This window comes from Lutra lutra, chromosome 7, assembly GCF_902655055.1.
Source record: "Lutra lutra chromosome 7, mLutLut1.2, whole genome shotgun sequence".
NCBI lineage: Eukaryota > Metazoa > Chordata > Mammalia > Carnivora > Mustelidae > Lutra > Lutra lutra.
The window spans coordinates 28,074,131-28,094,363 of NC_062284.1; the positions used below are offsets into that span (position 1 = coordinate 28,074,131).

General features: G+C 39.1%; 1 long non-coding RNA gene across 1 annotated transcript in view; it reads right to left on the minus strand.

Moving 5' to 3' along the window:
- The window catches only part of LOC125104696 (uncharacterized), a 66,575-nt gene that overhangs the window by 19,537 nt on the left and 26,805 nt on the right, over positions 1 to 20,233 (minus strand). The window contains exon 4 of the long non-coding RNA XR_007128696.1: positions 10,889 to 11,020. This is a non-coding gene — a long non-coding RNA (uncharacterized LOC125104696). The remainder of the gene's footprint in view (positions 1 to 10,888; positions 11,021 to 20,233) is intronic.

Genomic DNA, 20,233 nt, shown 5'->3' on the forward strand with positions numbered 1-20,233 from the left:
TGAATAAGACCTAATTTGTGACCCAGAATGTGATACATCCTGGAGAATGCACCATGTACACTTGAGAAGAATATGAATTCTGTTACTTTAGGATGGAATCCTCTGAATCTACCTGTGAGGTCTGTGTGGTCCAGTGTGCTACTCAAAGCATTTGTTCCCTTGTTAATTTTCTTCAATGATCTGCCCAGTGCAGTGAGTGAAGTATTAAAGTCCCCTACTATTATTGCATTATTATCGATGTATTTCTTCAGTTTGGTTATTAATTGGTTGATATGACTAGCTTCTCTCAAATAAGGAGCATAAATATTTATAACTGTTTGATCTTCTTGTTGGATAGACCCTTTAAGTATAATACAATGTCCCTCTTCATCTCTTATTACACTCTTTGGCTTGAAATCTAATTTGTCTAATATAAGGATTTTTACCCCAGCTTTCTCTTGATGTCCATTAGCATGATAAATGGTCCTCCACCTCCTCCATTAATCTGGAGGTGTCTTTGGGTCTAAAATAAGTCTCTTATAGACAGGATATGGTTGGGTCTTATTTTTTTCTACAATCTGATAGTCTGTGTCTTTTGATTGGAGCATTTAGCCCATTTACATCCAGAATAACTACTGAAAGATAAGGATTTAGTGCCATTGTATTACCTGTAAAGTCAGGGTTTCCATAGATTGTCTCTATTTTTTTTTCTGGTCTCTGTTACATTTGGGCTCTCTCTTCACTTAAAGGATCTCCTTTAATATTTACTACAGGGCTGGCTTAATTGTCACATACTTCCTTAGTTTCTGTTTGTCCTGAAAGCTCTTTATCTCTCCTTCCATTGTGAATTACAGCTTTATGGGATGAAGAATTCTTGGCTGCCTATTTTTCCCATTCTGTACAATCAGTATGTCATGCCAGCCCTTTCTGGTCTGCCAGGTATCTGTGTACAGGTCTGCTGCCCATCTAATGTTTCTACCCTTGTACATTAAGGAACTCTTCTCTCTCTTTCTCTCTCTCTCTTTTTTTAAGATTTTATTTATTTATTTGACAGACAGAGATCACAGGTAGGTAGAAAGGCAGGCAGAGAGAGAGGAAGAGAAGCAGGCTTCCCACTGAGCAGAAAGCCTGATGTGGGGCTTGATCCCAGGACCCTGGGATCATGACCCAAGCTGAAGGCAGAGACTTTAACCCACTGAGCCACCCAGGTGCCCCAAGGACCTCTTCTCTTGAAGTGTGTTAAAGGATTTTCTCTTAATCTCTGAACTTTGCAAGTTTCGCCATGTTAAGGGTTGATCTATTTATATCAATTTTGAGGGGGTTTTCTGTGCCTCCTGGACTTGAATTCCTATTCCCTTCCCCAGGCTAGGGAAATTCTCAGCTATAAGTGGCTCAAATATACTTTCTGTCCCTCTCTTTCTTGTTCCTCTGGGACCCCAATCATTCTAATATTGTTTCATTTGATGGTATTGCTGATTTCTTGAAGCCTCCCCTCATCATCCATTATCTGATTTTCTTTCTCCTAGCTTCCTTACTTTCCATCATTTTATCTTCTATGCCACTACTCTCTCCTCTGCCTCATTTACCTAGCCATTAGGGCATCTGTTTTAGACTGCATCTCAGTTAAAAGATTTTTTATTTCTGCATGGTTAGGTTTAATTATTTTACTTCTGCACTAAGGGATTCTCTTGTGTCTTTTATGCTTCTTTCAAGCCCAGCTGCTAACTTTATAGTTGTAACTCAGAATTTTAGCTGACATTTTACTTATATTACCATATTGATTAAATCTATGGCAGAGAGTATTACCTCTGGTTCTTTCTCTTGTTTTGAATTTCTCTTTCCAGTCATGTTATCTAGAGATGAATAGATGAATGAGAGAACAAAATCAAAAATATCAAACATGATCTCAATTAAATAGACACTAGACAAATCTGAAGAGATCAGAAACCAAAAAAAGAGAAAAGGAGGAGAGGGGAAAGAGAATATAATCTAACAGACACTGGATCCCAAAATTGTAAAGAAACACACACACACACACACACACACACACACACACACATGCAAATAGAATGAAAGGAAGCTAAAAAGGAAGAACATATCTATAAAATTTAATTATTAAAATTTAAAAAAATGTAAACAGTTGATACAATAAACTAATTGAAAGGAGGAAAAGAAAAAGGATGAAAATTTTAAACTGAAGTCATCATGGAAAAAACACTCAAATTGTATATACTATTTTCTTTAGTGCAGGGTTTTTCAGTTCTGTGTAATCCATAAAATTTGTATTAGCCTGATGCTCCTGCTGGTCTTTTGGGGAAGGGCCTGTTGCATTGATTCTTAGGTGTCTTTGGGTGTGGCTGCACCACCCCTTGCCAGGAGGCTGAGCTCAGTGAAAGCTGTTCAGGTTGTTCTGTGTGGCTTTTGATCCCTGAGGGCTTTGACTACATAGACGATGGAAACAAAATTTAACAAGCTGGCACACCAATCTCCATCCCTGGACCTGAAAGATTGTGGGCCCCACTATTCCGTGAACTCTCAGGGAAAAGCAGTTAACCACTTGTGTGCATCAAACTCTGTAAACTACTGTGGTTGCACACAAACACCAGTCCTCTGGGGAAGGAGGGACATGACAGTTAGATGCTTGCAGGCCCCCTACTCATGGAGCAGTTGCCCAGTTTTGCAGTAGTTCATGGTTAATGGCAAACAGAACTGTGAGCCCACTCTTGGGCCCTGCTCATTGTAGGCAGTCTCCCTGCAACAATGCTGCCAACTCGGACACCCCTTTCTTTCTATGACCCCAGGGACCCTGAGACCATACTGTCCCGCTTCTGCCCCACTTCACCACCTGAGCACCTTTCAGGGAGGAACAACCCTCACAAGAGCAGATTTCTAAAAGTTCTGATTTTGTGCTCCAGGTTTCTATCACTTCCTCCCTCCCCTCACTGTTTATTTTCTAATATATTCCCCCGAGATTCTTCTCTGCACCTCAAATCATACAAATAGTGGTGGCTCTTCTATTTGTAGAATTTCAGAAACTCCTTTCTTAGATCTCAGGTTGAATTAACAGGTGTTCAGAATCATTTGGTAGATATCTAGTTGATTTCAAGGGACCAGAAAATAAGAGGTCCCCTACTCTTCTGCCATCTTCCGTTCTCTAGCAGCCATGATTGATATTTATGTATTGATTTTGTGTCCTGCAACTTTAGTTAATTCATTGATTTCCTCTAACCATTTTTCTTGGAGTCTGTCAGTCTTTTATATATAACATAACATCTGGAAATAGAGACCTTTCTTTCCGATTTGGATACCTATTAAATCTTTTTCTTTCCTAATTGTACAGACAGGACTTCCAGTGAATAAAAGTGGTGAGAGTGACCTGATACAAAACCAGATAAAGTCACTACAAAAAAGTACAGGCCAATATCTCTGATGAACACAGTTGCAAATATCCTCAACAAAATACTAGCAAACCACATCCAACAATACATTTAAAAAAAATCATTCAGGGTGCCTGGGTGGCTCAGTGGCTTAAGCCTCTGCCTTCGGCCCAGGTCATGATCTCAGGGTCCTGGGATCGAGTCCCGCATCGGGATCTCTGCTCAGCAGGGAGCCTGCTTCCCCCTCTCTCTGCCTACTTGTGATCTCTCTCTCTCTCTCTCTCAAATAAATAAATTTAAAAAAAAATCTTTCATCATAATCAAGTGAGAGTTATTCCCAAGATGGAAAGTGATTTATTATTATCAACAACAGGAGAAGTGAGAGGTATTGGCAATGATGTGTAGGGGAACTCCTGGGGGGAGGAGATAAGATGGCAGAGTAGTAGGGGACCCGAAGTTTGTCTGGCCCCTGGAATTCAGGAAGACAGTTATCAAATCATTCTGAATATCTGCAAAATCAATCAGAGAACTGAGAAAAGTATGCTGCAATTCTACAAATAGGAAAGTGACCAATTATTTTTTAAGGTTTGATTGTTTTTTCTGGTGGTGTTATTTTTGTCTTTTCTCTCTTTCTTCTATTCTTTTATGGACATAATGATGAGATGAGGAAACTCACCCCAAAAGAACAAGAGGTACTACTCACTACTAGGCTTTTAATCAATATGGATATATGTAAAATATCAGAACCAGATTTCAAAACAATAGTTACAAAGATACTAACTGGGCTTGAAAAAACATAGAAGACTCCAGAGAAGTAAAAGAACTAAAATCTGTATTTTCAATGTTAGTGTATAAGAAAGCCACTGATTTCTGTACATTGACTTTGTATCCTGCCACATTACTGAATTGCTGTATGAGTTCTAGTAGTTTGGGGGTGGGGTCTTTTGGGTTTTCCATATAAAGAATCATGTCATCTGCAAAGAGAGAGAGTTTGACTTCTTCATTGCCAATTTGGATACATTTTATTTCTCTTGGTTATCTGATTGCTGTTGCTAGGACTTCTAATACTATGTTGAACAAGAGTGGTGAGAGTGGGCATCCTTGTCGTGCTCCTGATCTCAATGGGAAGGCTGCAAGCTTTTTCCCATTGAGGATGATATTTGCTGTGGGTTTTTCATAGATAGATTTAATGAAGTTCAGGATTGTTCCCTCTATCCCTATACTTTGAAGCATTTTAATCAGGAACGGATGCTGGATTTTGTCAAATGCTTTTTCTGCATCAATTGAGAGGACCATGTGGTTCTTCTCTCTTTTCTTATTAATTTGTTCTATCACATTGATTGATTTGTGAATGTTGAACCATCCTTGAAAGGGAAATTAGAGAATCGATTCCATTTACTATAGCACCAAGAACCATAAGATACCTGGGAATAAACCTAACCAAAGAGATAAAAGATCTGTACTCGAGGAACTACAGAACACTCATGAAAGAAATTGAAAAAGACACAAAAAGATGGAAGACCATTCCATACTCTTGGATAAGAAGAATAAACATTGTTAAAATGTCTATACTGCCTAGAGCAATCTATACTTTTAATGCCATTCCAAACAAAATTCCACCAGTATTCTTCAAAGAGCTGGAACAAATAATCCAAAAAATCGTATGGAACCAGAAGAGACCCTGAATCGCTAAGGAAATGTTGAAAAACAAAAATAAAACAGGGGGCATCACGTTACTTGATTTCAAGCTTTACTACAAAGCTGTGATCACCAAGACAGCATGGTACTGGCATAAAAACAAACGCCAGTGGAACAGAGTAGAGAGCCCAGATATGGACCCTCAACTCTATGGTCAGTTAATCTTTGACAAAACAGGAAAAAATATACAGTGGAAAAAAGACAGTCTCTTCAATAAATGGTGCTGGGAAAACTGGGCAGCTATATGTAGAAGAATGAAACTCGACCATTCTCTTATACCATACACAAAGATAAACTCAAAATGGATAAAAGGCCTCAACGTGAGACAGGAATCCATCAGAATCCTAGAGGAGAACATAGGCAGTAATCTCTTTGATATAAGCCACAGCAACTTCTTTCTCTTTGTTGTTTTTCTCTCCAAAGGCAAAGGAAACAAAAGCGAAAAAAAACTTTTGGGACTTCATCAAGATCAAAAGCTTCTGCACAGCAAAGGAAACAGTCAAGAAAACAAAGAGGCAACCCACGGAATGGGAGAAGATATTTGCAAATGACCGTACAGACAAAAGGTTGATATCCAGGATCTATAAAGAACTCCTCAAACTCAACACACACAAAACAGATAATCATGTCAAAAAATGGGCAGAAGATATGAACAGACACTTCTCCAATGAAGACATACAAATGGCTATCAGACACATGAAAAAATGTTCATCATCACTAGCCATTCGGGAGATTCAAATTAAAACCACATTGAGATATCACCTTATACCAGTTAGAATGGCCAAAATTAGCAAGACAGGAAACAACATGTGTTGGAGGGGATGTGGAGAAAGGGGAACCCTCTTACACTGTTGGTGGGAATGCAAGTTGGTGCAGCCACTTTGGAGAACAGTGTGGAGATTCCTCAAGAAATTAAAAATAGAACTTCCCTATGACCCTGCAATTGCACTACTGGGTATTTACCCCAAAGATACAGATGTAGTGAAAAGAAGGGCCATCTGTACCCCAATGCTTATAGCAGCAATGGCCACGGTTGCCAAACTGTGGAAAGAACCAAGATGCCCTTCAACGGATGAATGGATAAGGAAGATGTGGCCCATATACACTATGAAATATTATGCCTCCATCAGAAAGGATGAATACCCAACTTTTGTAGCAACATGGACAGGACTGGAAGAGATTATGCTGAGTGAAATAAGTCAAGCAGAGAGAGTCAATTATCATATGGTTTCACTTATTTGTGGAGCATAACAAATAGTATGGAGGACATGGGGAGTTAGGGGAAGGGAGTTGGGGAGAAATTGGAAGGGGAGGTGAACAATGAGAGACTATGGACTCTGAAAAACAATCTGAAGGGTTTGAAGAGGTGGGGGGTGGGAGGTTGGGGGAACCAGGTGGTGGGTATTAGAGAGGGCATGGATTGCATGGAGCACTGGGTGTGGTACAAAAACAATGAATACTGTTATGCTGAAAAGAAATAAGAAAATGATTATTTAAAAAAAAGAACTAAAATCTAATCAGGTCAAAATTTAAAAGGTTATAACTGAGATGCAGTAAAAAAAAAAAATGGAGCCTCTAACAGGTAGGATAAATGAGGCAAAAGAGAGAGTCATTCATATAGAAGACAAAATGATGTAAAGTAAGGAATCTGGAGAAAGAGAGAAAAACTACTCGATCATGAAGGCTAACTTTGAGAAATCAGCAATTCCTTTAGGTGAAATCATATTCAAATAATAGGGGTCCCAGAAGAAGAAGAGAGAGAGGAGAAGGATTATATGAACAAATTATAGCTGAGAACTTCCTTAATCTGGGAAAGGATATAGGCATTCAAGTCTAGGAGGCACAGAGAACCACCACCCCACCAAAAGCAATAAAAACTTGTTAACACCTTGACATGTTATTACATGAAGCTTGCAGATTTCAGAGACACAGAAAAATTCCTGAAAGCAGCTAGGGATGAGAGATCCTTAATCTACAAGGATAGACACATAAGGATGGCAGCAGATATAGCCACAAAGACCTGGAAAGCCAGAAAGGTCTGGCATAATATACTCAAGTACAAAATGGGAAAAATAAGCATCCAGGATACTTTATCCAGCAAGGTCATCATTCAGAATGGAAGGAGAGATAATGAGCTTCCAGGACAAACAGAAACTAAAAGAATTAATGATCACTAAACCAGTTCTGCAGGAAATATTAAAGGGGATCCTTTGAGGGAAAAGAGAACCCCAAAATAATAAAGAACAGAAAGAACAGAGACAATCTACAGAAACAGCGAATTTACAAGTAATACAATGGCACTAAATTCACATCTTTCAATCATTACTTGAATGTAAATGTTAGATTAAATGCTCCAATCAAAAGACACAGAGTATCAGATTGTATAGAAAGCAAGATCCATCCATATCCTGTCTACAGGAGATTCAAGTTGACCCAAAGACACCTCCAAATTGAAAGTGAGGGAGAGATGGTTTCACAGGCGAATTTTACCAAACATTTAAAGAAGAGTTCATACCTACTGTCCTCAAAATATTCCCAAAATTAGAAGCAAAGCCTCCAGATTCATTCTATGAGACCAGCATTACCCTAATACCAAAATTCAAAAAAGACACTACAAAAAAAAAAAAAAGAGGACTCAGGTTACTATCTCTGTTGAGCAAAGATGCAAAAAGCCTCAATAAAGTATTAGGAAACAAAATCCAATGATACATTACATAAACCACTCACCAAGATCAAGTGGGATTTATTCCAAGTGTGGTTCAATATTTGCAAATCTACCAACAAGATACATCACATCATTAAGAAAGGATAAAAATCATATGATCATTTCAAGAGATGCAGAAAAAGCATTTTAAAAAGTACAACATCATTGATGATAAAAACTTACAACAAAGGAGGTTTAGAGGGAACATACCTCAACACAATAAAGGTCTTCTATGAAAAACCCACAGCTAACATCATACTCAATGGGAGAAACTGAGAGCATTCCCCTAATATCAGGAAAAAGACAAGAATGTCCAGTCCCACCCTTTTATTCAACATAGGACTGGAAGTCCTCGCCATACTAATCAGACGGGAGAAAGAAATCAAAGGCATCCAAATCAGTAAGGAAGAAGTAAAACTTTCACTGTTTGCCAATAACATGATACTACATATAGAAAACCCAAAAGACTCTACTGAAAAACTACCAGATCTGATGAATTCAGAAAGGTCACAGAATATGAAATCAGTATACAGAAATCTCTTGCATTTCCATACACTAATAATGAAGTAGGAGAAAGAGAAATTAAGAAAACAGTCCTATTTACAACTGCACCCAAAATAATAAAGTACCTAGGAATAAACTTAACCAAAGAGGTGAGAGATCTGTACCCTGAAAACTATAAAAAATTAATGAAGGAATTTGAAGATGATGTAAATAAATGAAAAGATATCCCATGCTCTTAGGCTGGGAGAACAAGTATTGTTAAAATGTCATAATATCTAAAACAACCTACAGAGTTAATGTAATCCCTATCAAAATACCAACAACATTTTTCACAGATCTAGGATAAATAATCTTAAAATTAGTATGGAACCACAAAAGAATAGTCAAAACAACTTTGGGATAAAAGAACAAAACTGGAATTACAAATCTCAGATTTCAAGTTACACTATAAAGCCATAACAGTCAAAACAGGGTGGTGCTGGCACAAAAAGAGACACATAGAACAGAACACAGAGCCCAGGAATAAGTCCACAATGATATGGTCAATTAATCATTGACGGGTGTTAAATGGAGCAAGAATATGCAATGAACAATGAGAGACTATGGACTCTGAAAAACAATCTGAAGGGTTTGAAGATGTGGGGGGGTGGAAAGTTGGGGGAACCAGGTGGTGGGTATTAGAGAGGGCACGGATTGCACGGAGCACTGGGTGTGGTACAAAAACAATGAATACTGTTATGCTGAAAATAAATTTAAAAAATGATTAAAAAAAAGAAAAAAAGAATATGCAATGGGAAAATGACAGTCTCTTCAAATGGTGTTGGGAAAACTGAACACTTATATGCAAGGGAATGGAACTGGTTCACTTACACCATACATAAAACAAACTCAAAATAGATTAAACACCTAAATGTGAGACCTGAAACCATAAGTGATCTGTTCATTAGTGAATATAATTTTGGCTTCCCTTTGCAATCTCACAAGTGTGGGGACTTAGTAAATAGTGAGCTAACTAGAATACCTGTGCAGTTTGAGCAGATACTGGAAGAGGAGGTCCAAGAGAAAGGTATCCACTTAGTCATGCTGTCTCCCACAGTGAAAGAATATGGGCATGTGTGTATCAGATACAATTCAAGAACAGCCAGCAAACAAGATAGTCATAAAAAGTAGATAAGAGAATTGCCCAGCAGAAACATTTTAGAGAATAGTCATAAAAGCCACCACTTTAATAACTGACACATTCTGGCTTTTATTTTAAAGTACTTTCTACACCCAAAATGGGGCTCGAATTTACAAACCTGAAATCAAGAGTCACATGCTCTACAGACGGCCAGTCAGGCACCCCAATAACAACACATTCTTAAAAACTAGAGTAATTTTGGGGCACCTGGGTGGCTCAGTGGATTAAGCCTCTGCCTTCGGCTCAGGTCATGATCTCGGGATCCCAGGATCGAGCCCCGCACGGAGCCCCGCATCGGGCTCTCTGCTCAGCAGGGAGCCTGCTTCCCGCACCCCCCCCCCCCCCGCCTGCCTCTCTTCGTACTTGTGATCTCTCTCTCTCTGTCAAATAAATAAATAAAATCTTTAAAAAAATTAGAGTAATTTAAATTTTAAAACCCTAAGCTTTATTTTTTTATTTTTTAAAGATTTTATTCATTTATTTGACAGAGAGAGAGAGAGAGCAAGAGCGAGCACAAGATGGGGGTAGCAAGCAGAAGGAGAGGGAGAAGCAGGCTCCCTACAGAGCAGGGGGAGCCCGATGTGGGACTTGATCCCATGACCCCCAAAATCATGACCTGAAGGCAGTCATTTAACTAACTAAGCCACCCAGGTGCCCAACACAAAGCTTTAAATTTTGCTTTGAATCCTTTCTGTAGAATGTATGAACCTCAGTAGAAATCAGCCTTTTCAGCCAGTTGGTTAAAACCACCCTTATCTACATTTAAGAACCTCCCACTTAGATGTCACCTTGTTATCTTTGTGATATTTTTTGTCAGGCCTCACTCAGGAAAGGAAAGCAAAATATTATGGAGGAGGTCTGCAACAAAACCACAGTGCAGGTGCACCTGTGTGGCTCAGTGGGTTAAAGCCTCTGCTTTCTGCTCAGGTCATGATCCCAGGGTCCTGGGATTGTGCCCCGCATCGGGCTCTCTGCTCAGCGGGGAGCCTGCTTCCTCCTCTCTCTCTCTCTCTCTCTCTCTCTCTCTCTCTCTCTCTCTCTGCCTGCCTCTCTGCCTATTTGTGGTCTCTGTCTGTTAAATAAATAAATAAAATCTTTAAAAAAAAAAAAAACCACAGTGCAGACTAGTATATCTCAATACCTCAAAATCACTCCATATGTGTTTAGCCATGGTAATAACAGAATCTTCAGTGTCAGGCCCTTCAGCTTGTTTTCAAAATAATTTTAAAAGGTTTTGTTTTTACATGTAAAACAAAACAAAAAAACCCTTCAGATGAAATTTTTTTTTTCTCTTCCTAAGAAAGTATTTGGATCACAACTTCCCAATGTGACTAAGAATTAGAAAGCTAGTTTTCTTGAAGCCAAATATAATTTTTCTATAAAAAAAATTTGTTCTATAAAATACATCCAAAGAAATAGGTCTGTTCTGCTTAGTTCCCTACTTACCTTTGTTTGGTGTTCAAGCATTTTCTTGGCACACTTGGTTCTTATTTCTAATTAATTTTAAAAAGGGCAAAAGTAGAAAAGCACAATCTTGAACCTCATATGGTTGAGTCACAATTGGAATAAAACAATTTTCTGAAATGAACAAAAACAGTTAAATGGACATTGGCACAACAAGTATGTACTCTAATGTAAAGCAGTTAAAGTAAAACAGCACTCTGGAATAAATATTTACTAGTAGTCAATGATGCATAACTAAAAGAATGTTCCAGATAAAAGCCAAGACTTTTACATCAAACTATTCCACTGGAGTCAGCAATTTCTTCCTGAAGACTTTTATGTGGTTCTAACAATCTTTAGCATTTCTTACTATATAACTCAACATGAGAAACCAATTTTCAAAGGTGTTTATTCATTATACTAAAAGTGCAATGCTGAAATATGTCAATGTTCTATTCAAAAATTAAAAAAAAATAAAAGGCAATCTGGGTCACATATTGAGAAGATGCCTGTACATAGTAACACTTTGAAAGTTTAAAAAATGTCTTCTTCTCTTCATATAGCCATTATTTACTAGTAAGTTATCAAGACTAAAAAGAACAAAAACTATCCTTGACATTGTAGTACAGAAAAGAGACATTTATACTGTAACTCTAAGGATGCTTTGGGGTATAGCGAACAGAGAACCCAGTCTACAGAAGCATATACAAATATGGATCCAATTTTCACACAAAACAAAAAATCCTGAACTCAGTGATTGCTAAGCTTGGGTTAGTAATCAATAACACTATCAATACCTTTAATATTTTTGCTCTACCATCCTGAACATATGAGTTTTCACATTCATATTTGTTGTCTAATAATTCTAATATGATCACTGCAGGTCCAAACATCATCTCTAAGGTCAAAGCAAGAAAAAGGCTTAAGCCCACCCTGTATGACTTTTATTTTTAAAAAATGGAAAGCTTTCCATGAAGTCCCCCAGCAGATTCCAGACTGGAATCTGGAATTTTAGTGCATGGCTACTGTAGTAGTAAGATTCAAAAATCAAATATTCAACTTTCTAATTTTTATGGTATAGGTAAGGAATGGATATGGGTTGGCCACCAACAATGTCTGCCAGTCCACAACTCAGTATGCACTCACACACTTCTTACGCATATATGTTAAACAGAACAGACTTACCATTTTTTCAAGGAAGACAACTCCACTATTTTTTTTTCTTGTGTCATATTAGTCCCATAAAAAACATCATTAGTTTTTGATGCAGTGTTCCAAGATTCATTGTTTATGTAAAACACCCAGTGCTCCATGTAATACGTGCCCTCCTTAATACCAAACACCAGGCTCACACATCCCCCCCACCCTCCTCCCCTCTAAAACCCTCAGTTTGTTTCTCAGAGTCCACAGTCTCTTATGGTTCATCTCCCCTTCTGATTTACCCCAATTCACTCCTCCTTTTCTTCTCCTAAAGCCCTCCATGTTACTCCTTATGTTGAACAAATAGGTGAAACCTTACAAAATTGACTTTCTCTGTTTGACTTATTTCACTAAGCATAATGTCCTCCAGTCCCATCCATGTTCATGAAAAAGTTAGGTATTTATCCTTTCTAATGGCTGAATAATATTCCATTGTATATATGGACCACATCTTCCTTATCCATTCGTCTGTTGAAGGGCATCTTGGTTCTTTCCACACTTTGCGACTGTGGCCATTGCTGCCATAAACATTGGGGTACAGATGGCCCTTCTTTTCACTACATCTGTATCTTTGGGGTAAATACCCAGTAGTGCAATTGCAGGGTCATAGGGAAGCTTTATATTCAATTTCTTTTTTTTTTTTTTTTTAATTATTATTATTTTTTTTTATTATTTTTTTTTTAATTTTTTTTTTCAGCATAACAGTATTCATTATTTTTGCACCACACCCAGTGCTACATGCAATCCGTGCCCTCTACAATACCCACCACCTGGTGCCCCCAACCTCCCACCCCCCACCCCTTCAAAATTCTCAGATCGTTTTTCAGAGTCCATAGTCTCTCATGGTTCACCTCCCCTTCCAATTTCCCTCAACTCCCTTCTCCTCTCCATCTCCCCTTGTCCTCCATGCTATTTGTTATACTCCACAAATAAGTGAAACCATATGATAATTGACTCTCTCTGCTTGACTTATTTCACTCAGCATAATCTCTTCCAGTCCCGTCCATGTTGCTACAAAACTTGGGGATTCATCCTTTCTTTCTTTTTTTTTTTTTTTTTTTTTACAGCTTTATAAACATATATTTTTATCCCCAGGGGTACAGGTCTGCGAATCGCCAGGTTTACACACTTCACAACACTCACCATAGCACATACCCTCCCCGATATCCATAACCCCACTCCCTCTCCCAACCCCCTCCCCCTATCAACCCTCAGTTTGTTTTGTGAGATTAAGAGTCACTTATGGTTTGTCTCCCTCCCAATCCCATCTTGTTTCATTTACTCTTCTCCTACCCCCTCGACCCCCCATGTTGCATCTCCTCTCCCTCATATCAGGGAGATCATATGAGAGTTGTCTTTCTCCGATTGACTTATTTCGCTAAGCATGATACCCTCTAGTTCCATCCACGTCGTCGCAAATGGCAAGATTTCATTTCTTTTGATGGCTGCATAGTATTCCATTGTGTATATATACCACATCTTCTTTATCCATTCGTCTGTAGATGGACATCTAGGTTCTTTCCATAGTTTGGCTATTGTAGACATTGCTGCTATAAACATTCGGGTGCACGTGCCCCTTCGGATCACTACGTTTGTATCTTTAGGGTAAATCGCAGCAGTGCAATTGCTGGGTCATAGGGTAGTTCTATTTTCAACATTTTGAGGAACCTCCATGCTGTTTTCCAGAGTGGTTGCACCAGCTTGCATTCCCACCAACAGTGTAGGAGGGTTCCCCTTTCTCCGCATCCTCGCCAGCATCTGTCATTTCCTGACTTGTTAATTTTAGCCATTCTGACTGGTGTGAGGTGATATCTCATGGTGGTTTTGATTTGTATTTCCCTGATGCCGAGTGATATGGAGCACTTTTTCATGTGTCTGTTGGCCATCTGGATGTCTTCTTTGCAGAAATGTCTGTTCATGTCCTCTGCCCATTTCTTGATTGGATTATTTGTTCTTTGGGTGTTGAGTTTGCTAAGTTCTTTATAGATTTTGGACACTAGCCCTTTATCTGATATGTCATTTGCAAATATCTTCTCCCATTCTGTCAGTTGTCTTTTGGTTTTGTTCACTGTTTCCTTTGCTGTGCAAAAGCTTTTGATCTTGATAAAATCCCAAAAGTTCATTTTTGCCCTTGCTTCCCTTGCCTTTGGTGATGTTCCTAGGAAGATGTTGCTGCGGCTGACGTCGAAGAGGTTGCTGCCTGTGTTCTCCTCGAGGATTTTGATGGATTCCTTTCTCACATTGAGATCCTTCATCCATTTTGAGTCTATTTTCGTGTGTGGTGTAAGGAAATGATCCAATTTCATTTTTCTGCATGTGGCTGTCCAATTTCCCAACACCATTTATTGAAGAGGCTGTCTTTGTTCCATTGGACATTCTTTCCTGCTTTGTCGAAGATGAGTTGACCATAGAGTTGAGGGTCCATTTCTGGGCTCTCTATTCTGTTCCATTGATCTATGTGTCTGTTTTTGTGCCAGTACCATGCTGTCTTGATGATGACAGCTTTGTAATAGAGCTTGAAGTCCGGAATTGTGATGCCACCAACTTTGGCTTTCTTTTTCAAGATTCCTTTGGCTATTCGAGGTCTTTTCTGGTTCCATATAAATTTTAGGATTATTTGTTCCATTTCTTTGAAAAAAATGGATGGTACTTTGATAGGAATTGCATTAAATGTGTAGATTGCTTTAGGTAGCATAGACATTTTCACAATATTTATTCTTCCAATCCAGGAGCATGGAACATTTTTCCATTTCTTTGTGTCTTCCTCAATTTCTTTCATGAGTACTTTATAGTTTTCTGAGTATAGATTCTTAGTCTCTTTGGTTAGGTTTATTCCTAGGTATCTTATAGTTTTGGGTGCAATTGTAAATGGGATGGACTCCTTAATTTCTCTTTCTTCTGTCTTGTTGTTGGTGTAGAGAAATGCAACTGATTTCTGTGCATTGATTTTATATCCTGACACTTTACTGAATTCCTGTACAAGTTCTAGCAGTTTTGGAGTGGAGTCTTTTGGGTTTTCCACATAGAGTATCATATCATCTGCGAAGAGTGATAGTTTGACTTCTTCTTTGCCGATTTGGATGCCTTTAATTTCCTTTTGTTGTCTGATTGCTGAGGCTAGGACTTCTAGTACTATGTTGAATAGCAGTGGTGATAACGGACATCCCTGCCGTGTTCCTGACCTTAGCGGAAAAGCTTTCAGTTTTTCTCCATTGAGAATGATATTTGCCGTGGGTTTTTCATAGATGGCTTTGATAATATTGAGGTATGTGCCGTCTATCCCTACACTTTGAAGAGTTTTGATCAGGAAGGGATGCTGTACTTTGTCAAATGCTTTTTCAGCATCTATGGAGAGTATCATATGGTTCTTGTTCTTTCTTTTATTAATGTGTTGTATCACATTGATCGATTTGCGGATGTTGAACCAGCCTTGCAGCCCTGGAATAAATCCCACTTGGTCGTGGTGAATAATCCTTTTAACGTACTGTTGAATCCTATTGGCTAGTATTTTGGCGAGAATTTTTGCATCTGTGTTCATCAAGGATATTGGTCTGTAGTTCTCTTTTTTGTTGGGATCCTTGTCTGGTTTTGGGATCAAGGTGATGCTGGCCTCATAAAATGAGTTTGGAAGTTTTCCTTCTATTGCTATTTTTTGGAACAGTTTCAGGAGAATAGGAATTAGTTCTTCTTTAAATGTTTGGTAGAATTCCCCCGGGAAGCCGTCTGGCCCTGGGCTTTTGTTTGTTTGGAGATTTTTGATGACTGTTTCAATCTCCTTACTGGTTATGGGTCTGTTCAGGCTTTCTATTTCTTCCTGGTTCAGTTGTGGTAGTTTATATGTCTCTAGGAATGCATCCATTTCTTCCAGATTGTCAAATTTGTTGGCGTAGAGTTGCTCATAGTATGTTCTTATAATTGTCTGTATTTCTTTGGTGTTCGTTGTGATCTCTCCTCTTTCATTCATGATTTTATTTATTTGGGTCCTCTCTCTTTTCTTTTTGATAAGTCTGGCCAGGGGTTTATCAATCTTATTAATTCTTTCAAAGAACCAGCTCCTCGTTTCGTTGATTTGTTCTATTGTTTTTTTGGTTTCTATTTCATTGATTTCTGCTCTGATCTTTATGATTTCTCTTCTCCTGCTGGGTTTAGGGTTTCTTTCTTGTTCTTTCTCCAGCTCCTTTAGGTGTAGGGTTAGGTTGTGTACCTGAGACCTTTCTTGTTTCTTGAGAAAGGCTTGTACCGCTATATATTTTCCTCTCAGGACTGCCTTTGTTGTGTCCCACAGATTCTGAACTGTTGTGTTTTCATTATCATTTGTTTCCATAATTTTTTTCAATTCTTCTTTGATTTCCTGGTTGACCCATTCATTCTTTAGAAGGATGCTGTTTAGTCTCCATGTATTTGGGTTCTTTCCAAATTTCCTCTTGTTATTGAGTTCTAGCTTTAGAGCATTGTGGTCTGAAAATATGCAGGGAATGATCCCAATCTTTTGATACCGGTTGAGACTTGATTTAGGACCAAGAATGTGATCTATTCTGGAGAATGTTCCATGTGCACTAGAGAAGAATGTGTATTCTGTTGCTTTGGGATGAAATGTTCTGAATATATCTGTGATGTCCATCTGGTCCAGTGTGTCATTTAAGGCCTTGATTTTTTGTTGATCTTTTGCTTGGATGATCTGTCCATTTCAGTGAGGGGAGTGTTAAAATCCCCTACTATGATTGTATTCTTGTCGATGTGTTTCTTTGATTTTGTTATTAATTGGTTTATATAGTTGGCTGCTCCCACGTTAGGGGCATAGATATTTAAAATTGTTAGATCTTCTTGTTGGACAGTTCCTTTGAGTATGATATAGTGTCCTTCCTCATCTCTTATTATAGTCTTTGGCTTAAAATCTAATTGATCTGATATAAGGATTGCCACTCCTGCTTTCTTCTGATGTCCATTAGCATGGTAAATTCTTTTCCACCCCCTCACTTTAAACCTGGAGGTGTCTTCGGGTGTAAGATGAGTTTCTTGTAGGCAACATATAGATGGTTTTTGTTTTTTTATCCATTCTGATACCCTGTGTCTTTTGATTGGGGCATTTAGCCCATTAACATTCAGGGTAAGTATTGAGAGATATGAATTTAGTGCCATTGTATTGCCTATAAGGTGACTGTTATTGTATATTGTCTCTGTTTCTTTCTGATCTACTACTTTGAGGGTCTCTCTTTGCTTAGAGGACCCCTTTCAATATTTCCTGTAGAGCTGGTTTGGTATTTGCAAATTCTTTCAGTTTTTGTTTGTCCTGGAAGCTTTTAATCTCTCCTTCTATTTTCAAAGATAGCCTAGCTGGATATAGTATTCTTGGCTGCATGTTTTTCTCATTTAGTACTCTGAATATATCATGCCAGCTCTTTCTGGCCTGCCAGGTCTCTGTGGATAAGTCTGCTGCCAATCTAATATTTTTACCATTGTACGTTACAGACTTCTTTTCCCGGGCTGCTTTCAGGATCTTTTCTTTGTCACTAAGACTTGTCAATTTTACTATTAGGTGACGGGGTGTAGACCTATTCTTATTGATTTTGAGGGGGGTTCTCTGAACCTCCTGGATTTTGATGCTTGTTCCCTTTGCCATATTGGGGAAATTCTCTCCAATAATTCTCTCCAATATACCTTCTGCTCCCCTCTCTGTTTCCTCTTCTTCTGGAATCCCAATTATTCTAATGTTGTTTCGTCTTATGGTGTCACTTATCTCTCGAATTCTCCCCTCGTGGTCCAGTAGCTGTTTGTCCCTCTTTTGCTCAGCTTCTTTATTCTCTGTCATTTGGTCTTCTATATCGCTAATTCTTTCTTCTGCCTCATTTATCCTAGCAGTGAGAGCCTCCATTTTTGATTGCACCTCATTAATAGCTTTTTTGATTTCAACTTGGTTAGATTTTAGTTCTTTTATTTCTCCAGAAAGGGCTTTTATATCTCCCGAGAGGGTTGCTTTAATATCTTCCATGCCTTTTTCAAGCCCGGCTAGAACCTTGAGAATCATCATTCTGAACTCTATATCTGACATATTACCAATGTCTGTATTGATTAGGTCCCTAGCCTTTGGTACTGCCTCTTGTTCTTTTTTTTGTTGTGAATTTTTCCGCCTTGTCATTTTGTCCAGATAAGAGTTTATGAAGGAGCAAGTAAAATACTAAAAGGGTGGCAACAACCCCAGGAAAATATGCTTTAGCCAAATCAGAAGAGATCCTGAATTGTGAGGGGGGAGAAAGGGGATAAAAAGGGGCTCAGAAAGAAAGAAAAAAAAAACTATTAAAAAAAAGAAAGCCAATAAAGAAATAAATATAAAAAGAGGAAAAAATATATATATATTAGATAAACTATTTAAAAAACGTTAAAAAAAAGAAAATGGTAAAAGTTAAAAAAAATTTAGCAGAAGAAGAGAAAAAGAAAAAAAAAATTGAAAAAGAAAAAAAAATTAAATTAACTGCAAGGCTAAAAAATCATGGGGAGAAAGCCATGAGTTCCGTGCTTTGCTTTCTTCTCCTCTGGAATTCCGCCGTTCTCTTTGGTAGGTGAACTTGGTCCTGGCTGGGTTTCCTGTAGATCTTCTGGGGAGGGGCCCGTTGTAGTGATTCTCAAGCGTCTTTGCCCCAGGCGGAGTTGCACCGCCCTTACCCCGGGCCGCGCTGAGTCATCCGCTCGGGTTCGCTTTCGGGAGCTTTTGTTCCCTGAGCGCTTTCCGTAGAGTCCGGAGGACGGGAATAAAGATGGCGGCCTCCCGGTCTCCGGCCCGGAGGAGCCGAGAGCCCGGGGCCCCACTCCTCAGTGCACCCTCAGAGAACAGTGCCAAATGACTCTCGTCACCCTCGCCTCCGGCCGCGCTCCGAGCTGACCGAGCCTGCGACCGGTTCAAGGCAACCCTGAGCTGAGAGTCACTCCTCAGCTCTGTCTCTGCAGCCGGCTTCCCCGTTCTCTTACCGGTAAGCTCTGCGACACTGAGACACCCCCGATCCTTCTGCGACCCTGCGGGACCTGAGGCCGCGCTTACCCCGCCTGGGCTTCACCCCAGTTAAGCCTCTGGAGCGATGTCCCTCAGCAGAACAGACTTTTAAAAGTCCTGATTTTGCTCCGTTGCTCTGCCGCTCGCCGGGAGCCGGCCCCTCCCCCCGCGGTCTATCTTCCCGTCGCTTTGGATTCACTTCTCCGCCAGTCCTACCTTGCAGAAAGTGGTTGATTTTCTGTTTCTGGAATTGCTGTTCTTCTTCTCTTCAATCTCCCGTTGGATTTGTAGGTGTTTGCAATCTTTAGATAAGCTATTTAGCTGATCTCCCGCTACCCGAAGTAGTCTCAGCCTGCTACTTCTCCGCCATCTTGACTCCTCCCTCTATATTCAATTTCTTAAGGAATCTCCACACTGTTCTCCAAAGTGGCTGCACCAACTTGCATTCCCACCAACAGTGTAAGAGGGTTCCCCTTTCTCCACATCCTCTCCAACATATGTTGTTTCCTGTCTTGCTAATTTTGGCCATTCTAACTGGTGTAAGGTGATATCTCAATGTGGTTTTAATTTGAATCTCCCGAATGGCTAGTGATGATGACCATTTTTTCATGTGTCTGATAGCCATTTGTATGTCTTCATTGGAGAAGTGTCTGTTCATGTCTTCTGCCCATTTTTTGACATGATTATCTGTTTTGTGTGTGTTGAGTTTGAGAAGTTCTTTATAGATCCTAGATATCAGCCTTTTGTCTGTACTGCCATTTGCAAATATCTTCTCCCATTCTGTGGGATGCCTCTTTCTTTTGTTGACTGTTTCCTTTGCTGTGCAGAAGCTTTTGATCTTGATGAAGTCCCAAAAGTTCATTTTCACTTTTGTTTCCTTTGCCTTTGGAGACATATCTTGAAAGAAGTTGCTGTGGCTTATATCAAAGAGGTTACTGCCTATGTTCTCCTCTAGCATTCTGATGGATTTCTGTCTCATGTTGAGGTCTTTTATCCATTTTGAGTTTATCTTTGAGTATGGTGTAAGAGAATGGTTGAGTTTCATTCTTCTACATATAGCTGTCCAATTTTCTCAGCACCATTTATTGAAGAGACTGTCTTTTTTCCGCTGTATATTTTTTCCTCCTTTGTCAAAGATTATTTGACCATAGAGTTGAGGGTCC